The sequence below is a fragment of the Myotis daubentonii genome, chromosome 9 (assembly GCF_963259705.1).
Source record: "Myotis daubentonii chromosome 9, mMyoDau2.1, whole genome shotgun sequence".
Classification (NCBI taxonomy): domain Eukaryota; kingdom Metazoa; phylum Chordata; class Mammalia; order Chiroptera; family Vespertilionidae; genus Myotis; species Myotis daubentonii.
In genome coordinates this window covers 66886250-66908173 of record NC_081848.1, presented here as the reverse complement: position 1 = coordinate 66908173, position 21924 = coordinate 66886250, and the positions used below count along the sequence as shown (strand labels likewise).

The window sequence follows — 21924 nt, the reverse complement described above, 5'->3', positions numbered from 1 at the left end:
ATCAGGAAAGAAAAAAGTGAAAAAGTAAATTAAAAAAGGGTAGGTTCAATACCGATCCAGCCGGAGATGCGGATGGAGGAGGCTGGCAGCTGTTGCAAGGGCCCACACTGAGGCCCTGGGGAAGCTTCCCAACCCGCCAGCCCCCAGACCCACCTGCAGTAGGAGTTGCCCCTGCTGTCCTCTCTGTGCTTGCTTCCTCCCAATGTCCCCTCGCCACCGGAAGGTTATCCAAGAAAGCAGCACAAGTGGGTGAGTCGCCGTGAGGTTCCTCTCTCCGTCTGTCTGGAACCAAGGGAATCGGAGTTGGCGGAAGAAGCAGGGTTACAGGGAAGGCCCTGCAAAGTGGGCGCCCTCACGCTCTGGGCTCTGGGCGCCCTGGCCCAACTCCTTTGACGAGAGACTCCGTAGCGCAGAGGTTTCTGGGAATGGAGCGTGGGGATCCCGGAGGCCGGAATTCAGGGTTCACCCTCACCGCCAGCTATGGCCGCGCGGGCTTTGCAGCCTCCGTCTCTCCGGCGTCCTCTTCCTGCGGGGCACCCTCATGCACTGGGAGGTGGTGACTGTGAGAACCTGTGGCCACGCGCGCCTGGCGCCACGCACCTCGCGCCGCTGCCCTCGCGCACATGCGTCGTAGGGCCGACGTCCTCCCTCCTCCCCAGCTCTCGGGTTTAGTCTGCCGGGATACATCATCCCCATTGGCCGAAGGTTTCTGGGACAGCCAATCACAGGAGGAGGAGCACTTTGGCGGGAGGCTAAGTCTCGAGGTACTTGAGAGCTGGGGGAAGAAGGTCCGCGCGAGAAGAGAAGTGGGGTTGGAGGAATTCTGATGGTAGCCGGCTTCTCCCTCAGCGCCGAGCGAACATCCCGAAAACAGGGTCTGGATTCTCCAATTGGGCAGGCCCCAGAACACTTGAAGGAGACTTCCGGCGTCTCCTAGAAGAGGTTGCAAATGGCGGCGGCCCTGTTAAGATCGCTCCAGGCTTAATGGAGGAAATAGTCCCGGTGACGGCTCTCCTCACGTGTCGTCCCGTAATCTCTCAACCAGACATCTCCTAAGGCCAGGATCAAGGTTACTGAGCTACTTTCTGAATTCACATTTTTCCCAGATTCCACTCCAGCTCCAAATCTTGGCAAACTGCTGTCTAGAGAGGGTTGCAGAACTTCCCGTCTGGAGTGGCCTGCGGTGTCCTTTCAGAGGTGGTTTGTTTAGAACACTTCCTGACTGGAAACAGCTGTTTTCAGGGATGATATGAAAAATCAAATGATCTCAAGTTTGTAAACATTTAGCGAGAATGCCTACCCACGTTGTCAATCTGGACAGTGGGTCCTTGCCCTGTGTGTGCTAGGCCCGATTCCTAGCTTCGGTTAGATGTCACCGGATGGCCAGCGCTGTTTGAAAGTGGATGAACCCAAAGCCATTGATGACAAAGTGAGATGAATTAAAACGCAGCAGTCCCTGCTGAGGCCAATTGGAGGCAGAAAAGGAAGTCGCCTAAGAGAAGGGGACAAGACGTGGCGGGGTGAGTACTAAGTACAGTACGCTCAAATATGTCTTGATTGATATCTAATACTTTCTCAAAAAAGGATTTGAGGTAGTTGAACTATTGGGGAGAGGGGGTGGTTGAGTATTTCCAAGTCAGGTAATATTTTCCCTAGTTTGAGGCTTCTGCTCTTTTTTTTAAAAAATATATATTTTATTGATTTTTTACAGAAAGGAAGGGAGAAGGATAGAGAGCTAGAAACTTCGATCAGCTGCCTCCTGCATACCCCCCAGTGGGAACGTGCCCCGTGCCCGCAGCCAAGGTACATGCCCTTTACTGGAATCGAACCTGGGACCCTTCAGTCCGCAGGCCGAGGTTCTATTCACTGAGTCAAACGGTCAGGGCACGGCTTTTGCTCTTTTTTTTTTTTTTTTGGCTTTTGCTCTTAAGATAGAAAAATAAAGGAGAACAGGAGACATTTTTGGTTGCAGTTGTCAGTTGTCCTATTTTGAAGAGGAAACAATTCTTGAAAGGACATAAAACTTAATAGAAGGGCCCTAGCCGGTTTGGCTCAGTGGATAGAGCGTCGGCCTGCGGACTGAATGGTTCCAGGCCTTGGTTGCGGGCACATCCCCAGTAGGGGGTGTGCTGGAGGCAGCTAATCGATTTTTCTCTCTCATCCAGTGTTTTTGACTCTCTATCCCTCTCCCTTCCTCTCTGTAGAAGATCAATAAAATATATTTAAAAAAAAACTTAATAGAAGAATAGATTTTATTTATTTATTTTTAAAATATATTTTATTGATTTTCTTTACAGAGAGGAAGGGAGAGAGATAGAGAGCCAGAAACATTAATGAGAGAGAAACATCAATCAGCTGCCTCCTGCACATCCCCCACTGGGGAAATGCCCGCAACCCAGGTACATGCTCTTGACCGGAATCAAACCTGGGACCCCTCAAGTCCGCAGGCCGATGCTCTATCCACTGAGCCAAACCGGTTTCGGCAGAAGAAGAAGAATAGAATTTAGATCAGCATGCAGATACACAAAAAAGCAAGCAAGCCAAAAAAAAAAAAGAGGAAACAGACAGAAGTCAGAACAATATTTGTTTATGGCATCTGTTCGTGTGGAATCAGGATGGGATTAAGCAGTGGAATACTAGTACAGTTTTAGGTGATTCTATGGAGTTCTATAACAAAAATGTAAATATTCTACCCCCCTTATGAGTACAGTATCCTATTATCAGGATTAGTAGAAAGACTCACTTCTTGATGTTTTAAAAATCCAATACCATTTTCGTTAAATTATGTATTAGTAGAATTTTTAAAGGGAATGTTAAATGGCCATCCTACCTAGAGCTTCAAAAATGACGAACTTTGGATGGTAATGTGTAGCCACCAGAGGGTAGAAAGGGGTAAAAATATTTTGTTTTCCTCTGTACAGGTAGCCAGTGTTTGTTTTGGAATTGATTTTTTTCTTCTTGGCATTTATAGTTTTAGTCTATGTTATTTTTTTAAAATATATTTTTACTGAATGTAGAGAGGAAGGGATAGAAACATTAATGATGAGAGAGCATCATCAGTCAGCTGCCTTATGCATGCCCCCTACTGGGGATCAAGCCAGCAACCTGGGCATGTGCCCCAACTGGGAATTGAACCAGGCAGGACTTCCTCCACTGGGCAACACTGGCTGGGCTATTTTTAGTCTATTTTATTTTATTTTTAATTTTTTTTTTAATTTCTTTTTTATTTTTTTATATTTTTATTTTTTTTATTGCTTAAAGTATTACAAAGGGTATTTTTAATTTTTAAAAATATGTTTTTATTGATTTCAGAGAGGAAGGGAGAGGGAGAGGGAAAGGGAGAGGGAGATAGAAACATCAATGATGAGAGAGAATCATTGATTGGCTGCCTCTTGCATGCCCCTGGGGATCGAGCCCACAACCCATGCATGTGCCCTTGACCAGAATGGAACCCGAAACTCTTCAGTCTGCAGGCCAACGCTCTATCCACTGAGCCAAACCAGCTAGGGCATTTTAGTCTGTTTTAGAAGTAGAGTCATTACAGCATAGCACTCTAGCATAGCACGCTGCACCATATATGAAGAATTTTTTAAAAATGTATATTTTTATTGATTTCAGAGAGGAAGGGAGAGAGAAATAGAAACATCAATGATGAGAATCACTGATCGGCTGCCTCCTGCACGCCCACTACTGGGGATTGAGCCCACAACCCAGGCATGTGTTCTTGACCTGAATTAAACCCGGGACCTTTCAGTCTTCAGGCCGACGTTCTATCCACAGAGCCAAAACAAACTAGGACTGCACCATATAAGAATTTTAATATTTATTTTTATTTTATTTATTTAAAAATTTCTTTATTAAGGTATTACATATGTGTCCTTACCCCCCCATTGCCCCCCGACCCCCTTTAATATTTATTTTTAAAATACAATTTTATTTCCCAGTTCTTCTCTAATCTTTCACCATTTAATGTTATCTTGTGTTTCTTTTTTTTTTAAAATATATTTTATTGGTTTTTACAGAGAGGAAGGGAGAGGGATAGAGAGTTAGAAACATCAATCAGTTGCCTCCTGCACACTCCCTACTGGGGATGTGCCCGCAACCAAGGTACATGCCCTTGACTGGAATCGAACCTGGGACCCTTGGGTCCGCAGGCCGATGCTCTATCCACTGAGCCAAACCAGTTAGGGCTATCTTGTGTTTCTTTATGTGTTAAGTAAGTGGTGACAGTTACGGGTGGGAAAGTTAAACTGGGAGAGTTATAAAACTGACCACTGAATGTAATATTCCATGATACAGAAAAAAAAAAAAAGAAAGAAAGAAGGGGGGAAAACACAAACAAAAAACAACACTATCTCTAAACATATCCTCAATCCATTGACTTCTCTCCATTTTTACTGCTACCACTGTAGTGAACTGCTTATCACCATCACTTGACCTTCAAACTAATTTCCTTGCTTTCACTTTTGTTCCCTTTTTAATCCATTTGTCACATAGATAACCTGAACTTTTAAAAAATGTGAGTTAGAACTTACATTCTGCTGTTTAAAACCCTCACAGACTTTCCCCTAGAATAAAATAAAAACTACTTTCTCTAACCTATAGGAACCCTTTATGTTCTGATTCCTGCTTACCCCTCCCTCCTCATTTGCAACAACTCTGCTGGATCCAGTGTGTTTCAACCCCACACTTTAAAGCTTTGGCATTAGTAGTTATCATTGCTCATATCTTCTCGTGGTTGGCTGCTTCTTACCATTCAGATTTCCACTTAAATGTCACCTCTCCAGGGAGTTTGTCCCTGACATACAATCTAAAACAGACCACAAGCCCTAGCCAGTTTGGCTCAGAAGATAGAGCATCAGCCTGTGGACCAAAGGGTCCTGGGTTCAATTCCAGTCAAGGGCACATACCTGGTTGCAGGCTTCTCCCTGGCCCGGGGCCCTGCATGGGGCTCATGCAGGAGGCAGCCAATTGATGTGCTTCTCTCACATTGATATTTCTCTCTGTCTTTCCCTCTCTCTTCCACTCTCTCTAAAAATCAATGTAAAAATATCCTTGGGGGAGGATTTAAAACACAAAAAAAGTAAAAAAATAAAACAGACCACAAGTCGCCTGGCTCGTTTTGCTCAGTGGTCGAACATTGACCCATGACTGTTCGATTCCTGGTTGGATCACATGCCTGGGGTTTTGAGCTTGATCCCCAGTAGGGGGCATGCAGGAAGCAGCAGATCTATGATTCTCTCTCTTCCTCTCTTTGAAATCAATAAAAAATATTTAAGACAGGCCAAAAGTCATTCTCATCAGACTCTGAAATCTCTGTATAATCTTCCATCTGGCACCTTACTTATTAATCTTTCTCCCCCCGCTAGAATATAAGCTTACTGAGAGCAGGAAATGTGTCTATCTCATTATTCTTGACATTTACTGGCTCACAGTAGGTGCTTAAAATAATTAGAACTAGTCTTTTTATTTTTTTATAAATTGAGTGTAAACAGTTTTTCCTTAGCGCATATTAATCCTTGAGACGCTTTATTTGAAGATAGCTGTTTCAGATTACTTTACATTGTAATAACTTTTTCACCATTGAGTTATCTTTTAAAATGTTTTATATATAATTATATATATATTTAAAAAATATATTTTTATTGATTTCAGAGAGGAAGAGAGAGGGAGAGAGATAGAAACATCAATTATGGGAGAGAATCGTTGATTGGCTGCCTCCTGCAAGTCCCTCTTTGAGGATAGAGCCTATAACCTGGGGATGTGCCCTGACCAGGAATCGAACTGTGACCTTCTGGCTCATAGTTCGACGCTCAACCACTGAGCCACACCAGCTGGGCTATATTTTGAATATAATCTACAAATACATTAATGTTGTCCAGGATTACATAAGTAGTAAGCCAAGAGACTTTATTCACTCATTCATCTGTTGCTATAAGGCTAAGCTCTTGGGATATACCAGTACTAGAAAGACACTGTTCATGCCTTCATGGAACTTATCTTCTGGTGGGAGAAGACAGGAATACACATGCGTGTGCGCGCGTGTGATCGCGCGCGCACACACACACACACACACACACACACACACGAAAAGGGAAGGCAAAGCACTTGCAAGTTGTTAGTGGTGGTGTGAGGGAAACAAGACCAATCCATTTCTAGAAAATAATACAATATTTAGAATATGGTTCTGATCTAGGAACCCATGAAATCAGCAAACATTTCTGTGCTGATTGCTTTCCTTTGGCAATTACCTTTGGCTTTTGAACTTGCTGTGGAGGAGCAGGAATAGATGGAAAGTAGAGTTAGAAGATGTGATAAGGTAATAAATAGGAGATGAATCGCCAAAACCGGTTTGGCTCAGTGGATAGAGCGTTGGCCTGCGGACTGAAAGGTCCCGGGTTCAATTCCGGTCAGGGGCATGTGCCTGGGTTGCGGGCACGTCCCCGGTGGGAGATGTGCAGGAGGCGGCTGATCGATGTTTCTCTCTCATTGATGTTTCTAACTCTCTATCTCTCTCCCTTCCTCTCTGTAAAAAATCAATAAAATATATAAAAAAAATAGGAGATGAATCTTAGATAATGAGAGCTAAAGTCTGTTCGTTCTATCTAGTTTGTTTAAAGCCCATCAAACAAGTGCTTGTGATGCCTGTTTGGTCTTCTAGCACTTCTCAGGCATTCTTTTGGACACTTTAGACCAAATATGAGGGTCTATGGGACTATAGATCAAACATGGGGTGAATAATGGTTAACAACATATTAAAATAACTCAGAAAAAGAATACTTGTATAATCCTTTTTACTTTCTAGGACAAGTGTAATAGGAGAATGTATGAGCTAGAAATTCACAAAGAAAGCTAATTTTCTTGATGTGAGACTTTTCCTTACACATGCTGTTATCTTCTGTAAATATATTGCTTGTTTGTTGGATTCCATTTATTCTGTTCCTCAAACCTACATTATTTTAATTTGGGGACAAATGGGAAGACAGTGATTTTCCTCAACAATCCAGTGGATTCAGTAGTTGAAAGTGTAGACATTAAGAATTGTTTAAGTCCAGGCATTTATTTTTTTCTAATTAGCTCTAATGCAGTTAAACCAAAATAATGAATCTGCGAGTTTACCTCAGATATCCTCTATCATCCCAATCACCATATAATAGTTCTATTTTTAGGATTTCTCTCTCCCTTGCTTCCTTTGGGAAAAAAATGCTTTGGGGTAGAAAGCAACAAATCAAATAGCAGCAGGCAAATAAAATCAGCTCTTTTTCCTCACCCGGAAAGGGAGAGAGAGCAAGAGCCACACCCTCAAAGAGAACCGACTCTTAGGCATGCCCTTCTATAAAGCTCTGTTCCTTTGGGCCCCCAGAGCCCTGCGGTAACTCCTCCGATATTATACGGTTTCCACTTTAAATATAAATATATATATAAAACTTCCCCATTTCTCTCCTCCTCTCTTTCCCTTTTTTTTTTTAATTTCCTATAATGAAGTTTCCTATTGGATAAAATCTGCTCCCTGATTTATGCCTGGCTCCTATTGGAAGTTCTCAGGGACTGACATCACTTAGGAAAGCGAGGGGGTAGGGCTGCCAGATCAGTTTGTCACCACCCAGGCTCCCTAGCCTTTGGCTGGGTGCAACTTCCATTTTAGGTGTTGGATCTGAGAGAAAAAAAAGAGGGAGAGAAAGAAGACCAGGAAAGATCCTGAAAGGAGGAAGAGGTGGCGAAAAAAATCAACTACCTTGCTGGATTTGTCTTTCTCAACACATTGAGAAGCCTTGGGTTTCTTTCTTAAAGGACTGGTTTACAGAAGTCCACATTTGAGGTGTGTGCCTTTTAAAAAAATGTGTATTCAGACGGGTAAAGGAGGATAACCCAAATCGAATTTTTGCCTTGCGGTAACCAGAGGGAATTTAAAAACAAGAGATTCTGCTATGCTGACGGGTAACTTTTAAGCAATTATTAATTTTTCTTCTTACTTTGGGGAATTTTATTATATTTTTAAAAGGTAAAATATTCAAGATTCAGAAACAACTTCTAGGTCTCTCTGATTGAGATGAATAGATTCAGAGGGGGTGAGAGCAACTCCAAAAGTTTACATTTTGGTGTGTTCTTTGATTTTATATATTTTTTTTGGATTAAGCTTACAAACTTGTGCTTTCAGAGACCAAACCAAAGGTTGGGTTTCTTTTTTTTGGCATTTTGCGTGTGAGTTGGGAAAGGAATTTGTCTGGGTCGGAAGCTGGTTATACATATGCTACTTCATGTGTTTCAAAACTTTTCTTTCCCTTTTATCATTAGATTTGTGGAAGTGGAAAGTTGCTGGGGGCTTTGCAGCTTAAACGGTGGTGTTTGAACGGCCCAGATCGGTTTCAGCCCAGCTATTCCTGGGTGGATCCCTCTTTTACTTTCCAGGTGTGGTGGGTGGGAGCCTCATTCTCCTGCTAGACGTTGCCTCCCTGCTTTGCCTTATAAAAGAAAACAGATGGGTCCATGTTAACTGAATTGTAATCCCCTTTTCTTCTAAAACTACCTTTGATGGCAAAGATTTGTGGAGGTGTTGTATTTTCAGTCTGTAAATACGATAGCATTTGGTGTATGTGCTGAAAGGGATTAGGAAATCTTAATCATGCTTTTTTTAGTTCACCTGAGTAAAGTGGCAACACACCTGAAAATATTTTCAGCTTTATGCTCTCTTAAAGGGCCATGGATTAAATAAGGCTAGGCTAAGAGAAAACACTAATGTACATACAAACTTTAGTGTTTAGAATGGATTTGAGAAAGCACAAGGGGAATTCTTATTTTAAAGCAAACTGAAAGTTCTTTTTTGGAGGTAAGTTTTTGTTTGCTGTGAAATCAGAAATCTGTAAGAGCTAAAGGCCCATGACTGTGCTTTCAAATCTTATATTTAATCTTAAGATTTGTTTGTTTTTGCAGATATGTTCTTGTAAAAAATACTGTTTCTAGATAATTATATAGCCAACTCATCAGTAGCTGAAAACTGAGTGTTCTCTTCCTTCTCTCGTTGAAAATGCGAATCAGTCTGAAAATTATAGCTAGATTAAGTGCTGCCCTAATTGTAACAAGATGGGCCTTAATATGTAAGCTGCTCATTAGCTTTAAACTGATATGTCTATAACCTCTGATTTTTGTGCCCTCCCCCATTCTTTTTAGACTATAGTACTTCCTTGTATTTCTTTTCTAGAACTGAGAGTATTTTTTGCAAGATGATTTCATCCTTATGAGGTTGTGGCTTCATAGGAAACAACTTTGTTCCTCCTTTTAATATAATCTGCAAGGGCTACAGTAAGATTTTTCATGTCTGGATCTCATAATTATAGCAAGTGCAGTTAAAAAGAAAGAAAAAAGACAATGTCTATAATCTGTTGGGCTATAGTTCTTATTTGATATTTTCCAACTTCTCTTTCAAATGTTCTCTGTTTTTGACTTCAGCCTAGGGAGGTTTCTTGGTGGATCTTTGAAGGGTTGGTCATATTGCTGCCAGAGTGTCGGTTTCCTACTCAACCTTTAGGGGGAGGGAGGAGGGAATCTGAAGGAGTACAAAGGCAGTTTGAAAATAGGTTCTGGATGACTGAATGGTGGTGATTTGGGTCCAGCTTTAAATACTGGGCTTTGTGTGGCTGCAGTGAGCATCCTAGTTAACTGTCGTCCAGGATTATTTCCACGAACTGAGGCATTGTTTTAACTGGTATGTACTATAGAGCCTTTTGGATGATAAAATGGAAGATTGTCTTTTACCTCACCTCTACTGGTTCTTTCAGGAAATATAATAAGGGATACGAATAAGTAAATCTTTAGATTTTTGTTTTGCTCATCATTTTGGTTTTGGGATAAAAAATGACAAGTAAGTATGAGTTATGCAGATTTTTCTTTCCTTGTTTGACTCCCATGTACTGTTGGTTTCTTTGTTATATGACTAAGGTATAATCTGTGTTCCAGGTGAGGGTTTCTTGTGGGTGGTTAGAATTGTAGTGCCTTTCTTAGGGTTTCAATTATGGAGAGTTAGAGGGGCTAGAACATGTTCTCTCAGCTATTATAAGAATTGGGACTATTGGAAATCTTAAAAAAAAAGCTCCCAATAATTGCAATTTATCCTTAAGTTTATGAGGTAGTTGCTCTCTAGGGGTGGGTGCAAATAAATTAAGCATAGATCACTATTCAATTGGAATAAAAAATTATTAGCTCTGTATAATTTATTGCTTTCTATTTTGGTATCTGATGGCCCCCTTATTAAATGCCAGCCCCTCTCCCTCTCTTGTTTTTTTCTTGTGGTGCTAAGCATTTTGCATAAACTATTTACTTAATTTCCCACAACAACTGTTTTTGTTTTCTTAAAGGATTTGAGCCTCAGAGAAGCTGAGGTTTGCTGGAAATTTCACTGCCTGTTAGTGGCCAAGACCAGGATTAAACCCTGGCCTGACTACCTACCAAGTCCACAGACTTAACCACTAATGCACTGCCATTCTCCAGAGAGAATAGAAAAAAGAGCGAGAACTAAAATCAGCCTTTGCTAAAGGAAAGGGTGTTTCATCTTGCAGAGGGTCAGTCCTCACTTAGATTTCTTACCTCCTCCCTATTGGAATAACATATGTAAAAAATCCACTTTCCATAAAGCAGTGGAGAAGTGGGTATGCTATTATGGCTATTATTTCAATCTTTAGAACAGGGATCTTTCCATATGCACACCATTGCTGTCCTTAAACTTACTGGAAATGCCTCAAAGTTCATTGATTATCAATGAAATGTCTTCCAGGGAATTTTCAGGCATGTGGTTTGGAATGATACTGCCAATTTGTAGGACAGAGGCTTATAGCGGGTAGTTCAAATGTTATCACACTGTATTAAAATTGTCTATTTACTTTTGTCTTTCCTTCTAGAGTATGAGCTGCTTGAATGTAGGTATTATCTTATCACTGAGGTATTCAGTAAGCCTTGTTTAAATAAGGATCTTGATGGAATGAGTGAGGGACCTTTGTGGGGAAGGCTGAAAGGAAGTTGAGATAGGAAGCAATACCACCTAGATTAATAAAATTGAAATGTAATTTTGAAACTTTTACTCTAATCTGTAGTTTTAATTTCAACCTTTGAGTCATCTCCCACATTCCATTTTTTAAGTAAAGTTTCTTTAAATATTGAAGATTTAAAATTTAAAATTTTCTTTAATTCTGTTTCTTTCCTGGGAAAGCAGTCCAAAGAATAGTATAAAGAAGTAGGGTCGCCCTGGCCAGTTTTGCTCAGTGGGTAAGGTGTTGGCCTGCGGACTGAAGGGTCCTGGACTGGGTTCTGATCAAGGGCACATGCCTGGGTTGTGGGCTTGGTCCCCAGTAGGGTGCGTGCAGAAGGCATCTGATCAGTGATTCTCTCTCATCATTGCTGTTTCTATCTCTCTCTCTCTCTCTGTTTCCCTTCCTCTCTGAAATGAATAAAAATAATACATGAAAAAAAACAGTAAGGGTCTTCATCAGTTCATTTCATAATGTAGACAGCTGTTAACTTCAATCATTGAAATCTTAATGTAGCCACTTCTAGGGGATAGGAACTGGTTACCTTAAACATATTAGGCCAGCATCAGGGGAATATTGCTTTCAGCCATGTCAGAAGTGAGTGGTTTTTATATTTGTTGATAAGAACATAAAAAGATTGGGATGATAGTTTGAACATTAGTGTTTCAACGGAATTGTGTTTGGATATCACTGTATTGTTGGTCATTGCTTCCACCATGAAACTTCAGGAGATTTTTTTTTTTGTTCACAAAGTGTATTGGGAAGTTTATGAGTTTAAGAACCCAAATTTTTATGTATAATTTAGAATAATAGTAACAAGAAACTTGCCTAAAGGAATGAATTGTAGGTAATCAGTGGGTGATTTCATGTTTTCTCCTCTCGCAAAAGGGGTTAAATGCCATGAGAAGCTGAAGTAGGATTACTCTGCCCAATGCAGCTGCCTTCAAGGTTTCTAATAGAGAGCATTGAGATAGTCTGGCAGGGAGATTGTAAGGAGGGGAAAACAACTGTTCAGGTTAGAACTAAGCTAGGGGAAACAAGGGCATGGATTTATCTGTATTTAGTTATGTTGTATAATGTATTTTTGGAAATACTTTTTCTCCCTAATTCTACTTAGAATTGTATATTGTATATTGTTGATTATTAAATATTAAGCATTGAGAACATGGCCCACATTTACTATTCCGGTTTAGGGACAGTGTTCCCCATTTTTAGGGCCACTTCTCCAGTGAGTCCTTCAGTCTGACTCGAACAGTGTGGGCAATTTGGATCAGGCATGGAGTGGGGATATTATAAGGATCCAGAGTTTTCTTTATTTTAAAGCTGCCTTTAAACAGGTAATTTGGGCATTACTTTCACAAAACATGTCCCATTATATGATGATAAAAGTAAATTTTTAACTTTTGTAAATTTTATTTTTAAAAAAATATATTTTATTGATTTTTTACAGAGAGGAAGGGAGAGGGATAGAGAGTTAGAAACATCGATGAGAGAGAAACATCGATCAGCTGCCTCCTGCACACCTCCCACTGGGGATGTGATATGCCCGCAACCAAGGTACATGCCCTTGACCGGAATCGAACCTGGGACCTTTCAGTCCACAGGCTGATGCTCTATCCACTGAGCCAAACCGGTCAGGGCAATTTTTAACTTTTAATTTTGAAAAAATTTCTGACTTAAAGTTGCAAGAATAGCACAATAATTCCTATATACTCTTCTTTCATTTAGACACCATTGTTAACATTTGCCACAGATGCTTTACTTTTCTCTATTTTTTGATCAACATGCTAATCAAACAGGAACTTTCCAATCTGAGAGTGCCATAAATATGGAGAGGCAAGGCAGCATAGCATAGTAGGTAAGAGCATGGATGCTGGAGCCAGACTGCCAGGGTTCAAATGTTGCTCTGCCACTTACTGGCCATGTAATATTGGGTAAGCTGTTCAATTGCTCTATGCCTTGGTCTCTTTGTCTGTAAAATGAAGACAATATTAACCATAGCATAGGATTGTTGTGACCATCAGATGATTTAATATATTTAAAATTCATAGAACAGTTCCCAGCTCATGTTAATATCTTGTAAGTGCTTGCTATTGGAATGGATGCTTTAAATGCACTCAAACATAATTTGTCTGTTGGAATAAATGCCCTTTAAGGTCTCTTAAAACCTGAGACTTTGTGGTAGATATAGATGCTTATATTAGAGAATAAATGGACTTCCTGGATGGATAAGCTAACTTTTTTTAATGGGAAAATGTATCTTTAGTAATAGGCAAGTTTGGGAGTGGTGTGGATGTGGTTGTTCAAAATAAGCGTGCTGTGGGGATGGATAGATAACTTCTAATGAAGTAAAGTGAGGTGTGAGTGGGGAAAGAAAAACAGGTGGCAAAGCTTGAATATCTTGCAGTAATTTCTTCAGAGACTTGGATGCTTTAGTAAAAAAAAAAAAAAAGGAAAAGCAGTACAAGTGTCTCTCATCATTTTGTATCTATAAGAGACCGAACTTGCCGAAACCGGTTTGGCTCAGTGGATAGAGCGTCGGCCTGTGGACTGAAGGGTCCCAGGTTCGATTCCGGTCAAGGGCATGTGCCTGGGTTGCGGGCTCATCCCCAATAGGAGATGTGCAGGAGGCAGCTGATCGATGTTTCTCTCTCATCATGTTTCTAACTCTCTATCTCTCTCCCTTCCTCTCTGTAAAACATCAATAAAATATATTTAAAAAAAAAAAAAAGAGAGAGAGACAGAACTCCAGCATCCTAGGGTGAACTTTAATTTTGGCAGAGAATGGATTGAAAAAGCTTAGTTTTGGTTTATTACTCTTGACTTTGAATCAGATTCTTTTTTTTTTTTTTAAATATATTTTATTGATTTTTTTACAGAGAGGAAGAGAGAGAGATAGAGAGTTAGAAACATCGATGAGAGAGAAACATCTATCAGCTGCCTCCTGCACATCTCCTACTAGGGATGTGCCTGCAACCAAGGTACATGCCCTTGACTGGAATCAAACCTGGGACCTTTCAGCCCGCAGGCCGACGCTCTATCCACTGAGCCAAACCAGTTTCGACTGAATCAGATTCTTTACCTTGAAGTCTCACTTGTTCAACTAGGATTTTTCAAGGATAACATTGCATTATGAGTGGTTGTACAGGAAACAGTTACATAGAAATGAAGGCAGCTTTTACTATCCCTTTTCTTGAAATAAACCTCCCTCTTTTATGTTTAAGAAACATTCTCTATTTCAATCTTTATTTATGGACATTAATAAAACTGAGACATGTAGCAATTTTGAGTTCATCAGTGCTTCCTGTGAGAAGTGTGCTTCTTTTTTAAAAAAAATTTTTTTTATTGATTTCAGAGAAGAAGAGAGAGGGAGAGAGAGATAGAAACATCAACGATGAGAGAGAATCATTGATCAGTTGCCTCCTGCACGCCCCCTACCGGGGATTTAGCCCACAACCCGGGCATGTGCCCTGACTGGGAATTGAACCGTGACCTCCAGGTTCATAAGTCGACACTCAATTGCTGAGCCATGCCAGTCGAGCAAGAAGTGTGCTTATTAAGAAAGAGGTCTACTTATGTATAGAACTTGAGGCCTGGTGCATGAAATTTGTGCATGTGTGTGTGGGGGTGTCCCTCTGCCCGGCCTGCATCCTCTCACAATCTGGGGCCCCTCGGGTAGGGTCCCTAGGCCTGGCTGGCGATCAGGGCCATCTATGCAGTGCTGGCCCCTTGCCCCCCGCCACTAGTCGCCTCCCTCTGCTGGTGACAGGAGTAGGGTGTGATTACTTGGCTGGCCTCAGCCTCCCTCTGCAGGGTGATCGATCATGGGGCCCCCAGATCGATTGCACCGCAGAGGAAGGCCCCCCCGCCCCAACCCGGCTGGGGCTCCACTACCGGTTGCCACGCAGAGGGTGACCAGGGCCTCTCTCTTTGGGGCGATCAATCGTAGATTCCCCCCCTGCCCCCCCCCCCCCCCCCCATCGATCACCCTGCAGAGGGTGGCCTGGGCCTCCCTCTGCGGGGTGATCGTGGGGCAATGGCGAGACCCCCTGACCAATCACATGGCACCTGCCTTGGCTGGCCTGGTGCCAGTGCGTGTCATAGCGTGGTCATCCGGAAGGTTGTTCTGCTCTTCGGTTGTTTGGTCAATTTGCATATTACACCTTTATTATTATAGATTGTCAAACTGTGGCCTGTGGAAAATATATGTATTAGATGCAGCCGTGTTTGGAAACTTCTAGGTTTCTTCCAGCCTACAGTTTTCCTTCCTTTCCTTCATATTAAGTAACCCATAAAACTAGTGTTCTGAATAGTATTTAAACTAATTTCGATTGGTATTCATAGCTTTCTGTCAAACTCCCCCACCCAGCTCTGCACATTTTTAACCAACGGTTGATTTTCCTAGTTTTCTCCTTTTTGTTTGCTTTCCTGTTCTCTGGTGTCTCCCTTTCCCTGCCCTATTTATTTTCCCTTTAGGTTGTTGGTCTTTATGGTTGTTGCTTTGCCTCACTAACAATATGGGAAAAGTTTCTGATTCTTATTATAAACAAACTAGAGGCCCGGTGCACAAAAATTTGTGCACTCGTGGGGCCATCCCTCAGCCCAGCCTGTGCCCTCTCGCAATCTAAGATCCCTTGGGGGATGCCCACCTGCTAGCTTAGGCCTGCTCCCTGGGGAGATTGGGCCTAAGCTGGCAGTCAGACATCCTTCTGGCAGCCCGGAAGCCCTCGGGGGATGTCCACTTGCTAGTGGTGAGCAGGCCTAAGCTGCAGTTGGACATCCTTAGCGCTGCTGAGGAGGGCGGAGAGGCTCCCACCACCGCTGTACTGGCAGCCATCAGCATGGCTTGTGGCTGAGCAGAGCTCCCCCTGTGGGAGTGCATTGACCATCAGGGGACAGCCCCTGCATTGAGTGTCTGCCCCCTGGTGGTCAGTGTGTGTCATAGTGACCAGTGATTCCCAGTTGTTCTGCCCTTAGGGTCAATTTGCATATTATCCTTTTATTATATAGGATTGTACTCATGTGCTAAAGGTACAAATATTAGGCTACTGCTTCTGGTTTATTTCAATTAGATCTAGATTAGGATTAATTGTTGTCATCTCAGAAGATTGATCTCTTTTAGTAAGAGATCAAAAATTTAGATTAGTGTTTATCTTTTCCATTTTCAATCTCATCCACATTTGCTAGTTAATTACTCATTTTGGTTAATTTGACAGTAGAGCAAATGAAATTTACTTTTTCCAGAGTAAATGTCAGGTTTGTGTGTGCTTCCCATGTTGTTCTATATTGGAATACAGTAGCACATTTAGAGTTTTTTTTGTGGTGTAAAAAGATTTTTGTTTTAGGGAGCTTGTATTTTAAGAAACTAAAATATATTCTGATAGTTGTGGACATAGGACATTGTTATAGAAACTAGGTCAACTTTTCAATACCTTTATCAAAGCACCTACAGTTCATTGCAAGTGAAATAAATCTCATTGAAATAAAGTAGCTGGTGTATATTCAGCACACTTTTAAAATAGAGTAGTCTATTTTAAAGGAGAAGTTGGTGCCAATCTGATTTCTTTCCACTGTTTCTTTGTTGGAATGGGAGTTCTATAACCCCTCTGCTGTTCTCTTCTCCATTGACTACTTTGTTAAATCAGGGCAGAGTTGGCTATTTGAATGTCTACCTTCTTGAAGGTCAGCCAAATCTGCAGGTGAAGCTACAGGAGACCCCAATTGATAGGCCTAAGATAACAATGAGAAAAAAAGGTTATAGCACAAAAATGAAGCAAAGTTGATTTCTTTTTTTTTTTTAATTTAGTTGTTTGTTTTCATTAAAAAAGTAAAACATTCTTCATTCAAAGGAAATTTGAGAATTTGCTATATGCTGGACTAAACAGTAAGTATACTTACCAAATACTCACAGAACTTATAGTTGAAAGAGACAGATAAATAAGCAACAAATACATATTATGTTATTGAGAAAAAATAAAGTAGAATATGTAGGGTGCTGAATAAGTGCAAGGAGGGATGTGAGGTTTTTTAATAGTGTGGTCAGGGAAGGCGTCACTTAAAGGTATGTTTGAGAGAGATCTAGATGTAATTAGGGTGGAGTTAGGTAGATAAGAGTAGAAAGTACAAAGGCCCTGAGGCTCGTTTTTACCAGCCAGCAAGAGAGATGGGAGAACTGGACCTATACAGAGAGGCACCATTGGAGTGTGTTGAGCGGGAAGAAGAGGGTAATATAGGACCTCATCATTCACTGTACAGTACAAAGAAAGTTGTCTTCTCACTTCAGATCTCGTAGACAATAGCTGTTAACCTTTGTGTATTTGTAAGGAGTTTAGGCAACATTTGACTTAACTGCCATCTTTGTCCCATTGCAGAAGTTCAAGTGAGTATAGTCAGCAAATAATTTGCAGAGTAGCAGATTTTGCATAGGTTGATGACCCTTGTCTAGGAGAATAATAGTAGGGCAATGACTTAGAATAAGCCTGTCTGTATTTGGGAAGTGAGATCAAAATTTTCTTCCCTAGAGAAATATATTTCTCCACCTTCTTACCTCCATAGTCAATTTTCTGTGAACAGGAGAAGTAATAACCTAAATCCAGCACAGTTCCCTTTTGAGTACATTTGTTGGTTTGGTTTTTGTGCTTTTGACCAAATATTATGCCTGCCCTACTTACCTCTTTTCCTTTGCTTGTTTGACCAAAAAACTCTAGTTTTGCCAAAGTCTAATCATTGGGATTTAATGACTTTCAGGGACCATTTTATAGGTTACCATATCCATATTTCTGTCTTGCACATTGGGGTAGATGATCATTCCTGATAACTAACTGTATGTCTTTTTCCCCTTTCCATATGTATGTTTAAGCAATAAAGATTATTAAAGCATATACTGAATTACTTGGCCTGGTATACTTTGGTAAGATGGAAGAAGCACCAGTTAGTGATGTCCTGTGGTAACCCCATATGGGAAAGTAAAAGGATTTCTGATTACCAGAGTACTTGTGTCTTGAATCATCCATTCTTACTTTCCCTCTGTAGATTTCTGGTTTAGCTAGTCTGTCCCCCAGTGAAGGAAGTCTCTGTCTCCCTCTCTTGTTTGGAGTTTAGCTTGACCTTATTTAACCTCTGTTCTTCCCTTTAATTATACCTATCTAGTTGTCATCTGTTACTTAATATCATCCTTGGGAGATGACCTCAATCATGAAACTTATTTCCCCCCTTCTATTTCCTTTTCCTATGGTCAGGTAACTGTATCATCATGCATAGGGATTTTCTAGGCAATCAGAGATTCCCCCAAATATTTTTACAAATACATTTTTATGGATTTTGAGAGAGAGAGCGAAAGGGAGAGGGAAAGAGAGATAGAAACATCAACTGCCTGGATTGAGTCCACAACTCAGGGATGTGCCCTGACCCCCTGACTGGGTATAGAACTGGTGACTTCTTGGTTCATGGGTCCGCACTCAACCACTGATTCACATTGTCTGGGCTCCCCCAAATTTTAAAGTTGCTTCAAAGTAACTGCTTGATATGTATTATGTCTACATTTGTAGATGTTTTTAGTTGTCTTGAAAGAATCTTATTCAATGCCATTCTTCTTTCCTAAATCTTTAGTGACACATACTACCTTGTTGGAAATATTTCTCTTTATGGTTTTTCTAAAAATGTTTTGCCACTCACTTAATCTTACTCAAACCAGAAGTTAAAATAACTTGCTTGGATAAGTGTCAGGGGTAACACTTGAATCAATAGATTTTGATTATTTCTATTACTAGAGGCCTGGTGCACAGATTTGTGCATGGGTGGGGTCTGGCCAGCCTGCCCCTATGGGGGCCCATTGGGCCAGGCTGGCGGGTGGGAGAGGCCGTGGGTGGTTGGCCGGCTGGCCTGTTCCTGATCGAGGTGTTGGGGGCTGATCGGGGGCCAGGCTGGCCAGGAGGTCGGGGTGGGGGGGCAATCAGGGCCCAGATCAGGTGGGTTGGCTGCTGCAGTGCACATCTTAGCCACCGGTTGTTCTGGTCATTCTGGTCGTTCAACCATTCTGGTTGCTGGGCTTTTATATATATAGATATTGTCAAAAGGCTAGAATTATCTAGGATCTTAAATGCTAGATTTAGGACTTTTGGGTTTCTTTTGGGATGGAATGTTGAACTGATCCAATCTTTCAAAAAGTGGCACAGTTCTTTGTTCCTTGGAGGAAAGATAAACTAACATTTTAAAATTAATTTTTTTGCCCAATCTGCAATGTAAATAGGGATATCCTCCAGGGTAGCAACTCAGAATTCCAAAGGGAGACAGTTCTTTCTAGGTTCTGAGTCTAGAACAGGGGTGGGCAAACTTTTTGACTCGAGGGCCACAATGGGTTCTTAAACTGGACCGGAGGGCCAGAACAAAAGCATGGATGGAGTGTTTGTGTGAACTAATATAAATTCAAAGTAAACATCATTACATAAAAGGGTACGGTCTTTTTTTTTTTTTTTTTAGTTTTATTCATTTCGATCCGGCCCGTGGGCCGTAGTTTGCCCACGGCTGGTCTAGAATATAGGATTTAAGATTGTGTTATTCCATCTATCCTTATATTTAAATCCATGCTTTCAGGTTTGAGGACCACAAAACCTAAACATTTGAGTTAAGCAACATATCTATGTGATTTCTCAGGTGAGTGGTCATTAATTAGTATGAGAAGCAGAGAAGTATAGCTCATGGTAGTGGACATGGTGAACAAGTGGCTAATCTCAAGTTTTCTACCACGCTATCCTATACTGTTTTGGAATTACAGATGTCACCACCTGATTTGGTGGTTATGCCAGCACTCTTGGACTTGCCTGTTAGGGGAAGGGAAACTTTAAGATAATCTTCATTTCCCCTCTCCATTTTGAAATTGTGGAACAAGTCAGGAGAGGATGTTAACATTGAAACTCAACTGGACAATTTGTTTAAAATTCGACAGGAAGGGCCAATGTTACTTCCTGTCTGTAAAGGAAGTTCTGACTTCCTTCCCTTCCTCCTTGGCTAACTCTGGTCAACTTAGAATGTGGGTGTGGAGGGGCTGATCAAGTTAATACTTTTAACTGGCTACTCATGCCTTGAGAAATTGGGTTACCATTAATGTTCAAGTGTGGAAACAATGTTCTCTCCATTCTTTCCTTACTTGAAACACGGAAAAGAGTGCTATGTGGGCTCCTATCTCCTTGTCCTTATGTGGGAGCCCTGTACTAGGGTTGGCTGTTGCAGTCCAGGAAGCCTTCCAATCTCCTAAGTATTATTTTACATTCAACCTTATATTGCCCCTGTATTTTCTGACATTTGAAAATAGATCAAGGAGCTGTAGAGGAAAAACTGAAATCCATTTGACACTGAGGGATAGGTTGTGGAAAGGAGAACATAATTAGGCAGAGGGGAGGGGATGTCAAAGGTTTCTTATTTTTACAGTGAGCCAAGAAAGCATTCCTTCTTAGTGGGGCCAGTTGGCACTCTTCCTGCTATTTTAGTCCAGGCTTCTCCTTCCTACTGGCCTGTCAATTGTATTAAGTGTTTGATGTGAGTTTGAACTGTGGTCTCTGGAGTTGGGGGGAGGGAGAGTGGTGGAAACAGCTGGTGCCTTCATCAAGCTATCTCAATTATGCTTCTTTTAAGAGTGGGGATGGTGGGGGATGGTGGGTGGCAGAGGGATTGGATGTGTTTTAGCAGAGTCCCAGTATCTTTCAAACAGTGGGATTGGATTCTCTTAATTCTATGCGGGACACTGGCTAGTTGTAATGTAGCTAACCTTCCCCAATCACATTCTTTTCTCTGCCTCCCCTCCCTCCAGTGCTTTTAGCGTTGGGCCTGATTTGGTGAGAAAGGGAAATGTGGAAAGTTAGCAAAACAGATTCATGCTTTTCCAACCATTGAGTATTCATCTTAAGTCGTTGGGCCCCTCCATTGACTTTCTTCTTACCCATTCATTATTCCTTCGGTGGATTTTCCAAATATGTCTGCAAACAGCTAGAGATACAATTAGAACCAGAACCTCTGCTGAAGTCCTGCTGAATTGTAATCAGTTGGCTGTACTATTCTCCTTCCTCCCTCACACCCTGGGTGACTATATTTTGGAGTCAGCACTCTTTTTCTGTCTCACCATCATTCGAGGCAGGAACCTGTCAGGCATCCCTTTGGAGCAGCAGCATTGATCTAGGTGTGTCCAGTTCTGTGTCTCTGGGGTGTGTCTTTTATTCCTCTCTCTCTCAAATATCTCAGAAAGCTCTCCTACTAGACCATTATTTTTATTTGCTTTTGTGTATCCACCTACTACTATAGTACTTAACTGACTGATTTATTTGGTCTGGGCTATGAATGAGGGAGAATCTGATAAGAATACTAACAATTGTAACTAATTTTTCAGTTGTTCTTGAGAGAAAAAGGGAGTTACTCTGATTCAATGCTAGGTAAGAGATCTTAAACTATTGTTTTTCTGTGTGTGCTTCATTGATAAAATTTGCAGTGGCTAGGCCCTACCTACTTTTGAAATTCTGTTCTAAAACCGTGTTGCTAAATATTCTCTTTTCTCTCTAGCCCTGGAATGGCTGACAATTGTGTATATTCCTGCCTTACCTCTTTCTGCCTAGTTATATCAGATTTAGACATGTACTAATTTCTCCTAAGTTGTGCTGTTTTATTTATTTATTTAAATCGTCACCCAAGGATATTTTTCCATTGATTTTTAGAGAGAGTGGAAGGGAGGGAGAGGGGGGAGAGAGAAACATCTATGTGAGAAAGATACATTGATTGGTTGTCTCCAGCACAAGCCCTGACCTGGGCTGGGGATAGAGCCTGCAACTGAGGTACAAGGTACATGCCCTTGATCGGGAATCAAACCTTCGACCCATTGGTCCAAGGGGGTGGGGGCACGCTCTAACCACTGAACGTAACT

The 21924-nt window shown here is 41.3% G+C and overlaps 1 protein-coding gene across 8 annotated transcripts in view; it reads left to right on the top strand.

The window, feature by feature from the left end:
* Positions 1 to 7583: 7583 nt before the first annotated feature.
* The window catches only part of CTNND1 (catenin delta 1), a 48332-nt gene continuing 33991 nt past the window's right edge, over positions 7584 to 21924 (top strand). For 4 of the 8 annotated variants that reach the window (XM_059709291.1, XM_059709285.1, XM_059709288.1 and 1 more), the window contains exon 1: positions 7585 to 7819. The gene's annotated coding sequence lies outside the window, so the exon portion shown is untranslated. Of the gene's footprint in view, positions 7939 to 21924 lie in introns of all 8 variants that reach the window. The other 4 variants (XM_059709289.1, XM_059709286.1, XM_059709284.1 and 1 more) reach the window with 3 other exon arrangements.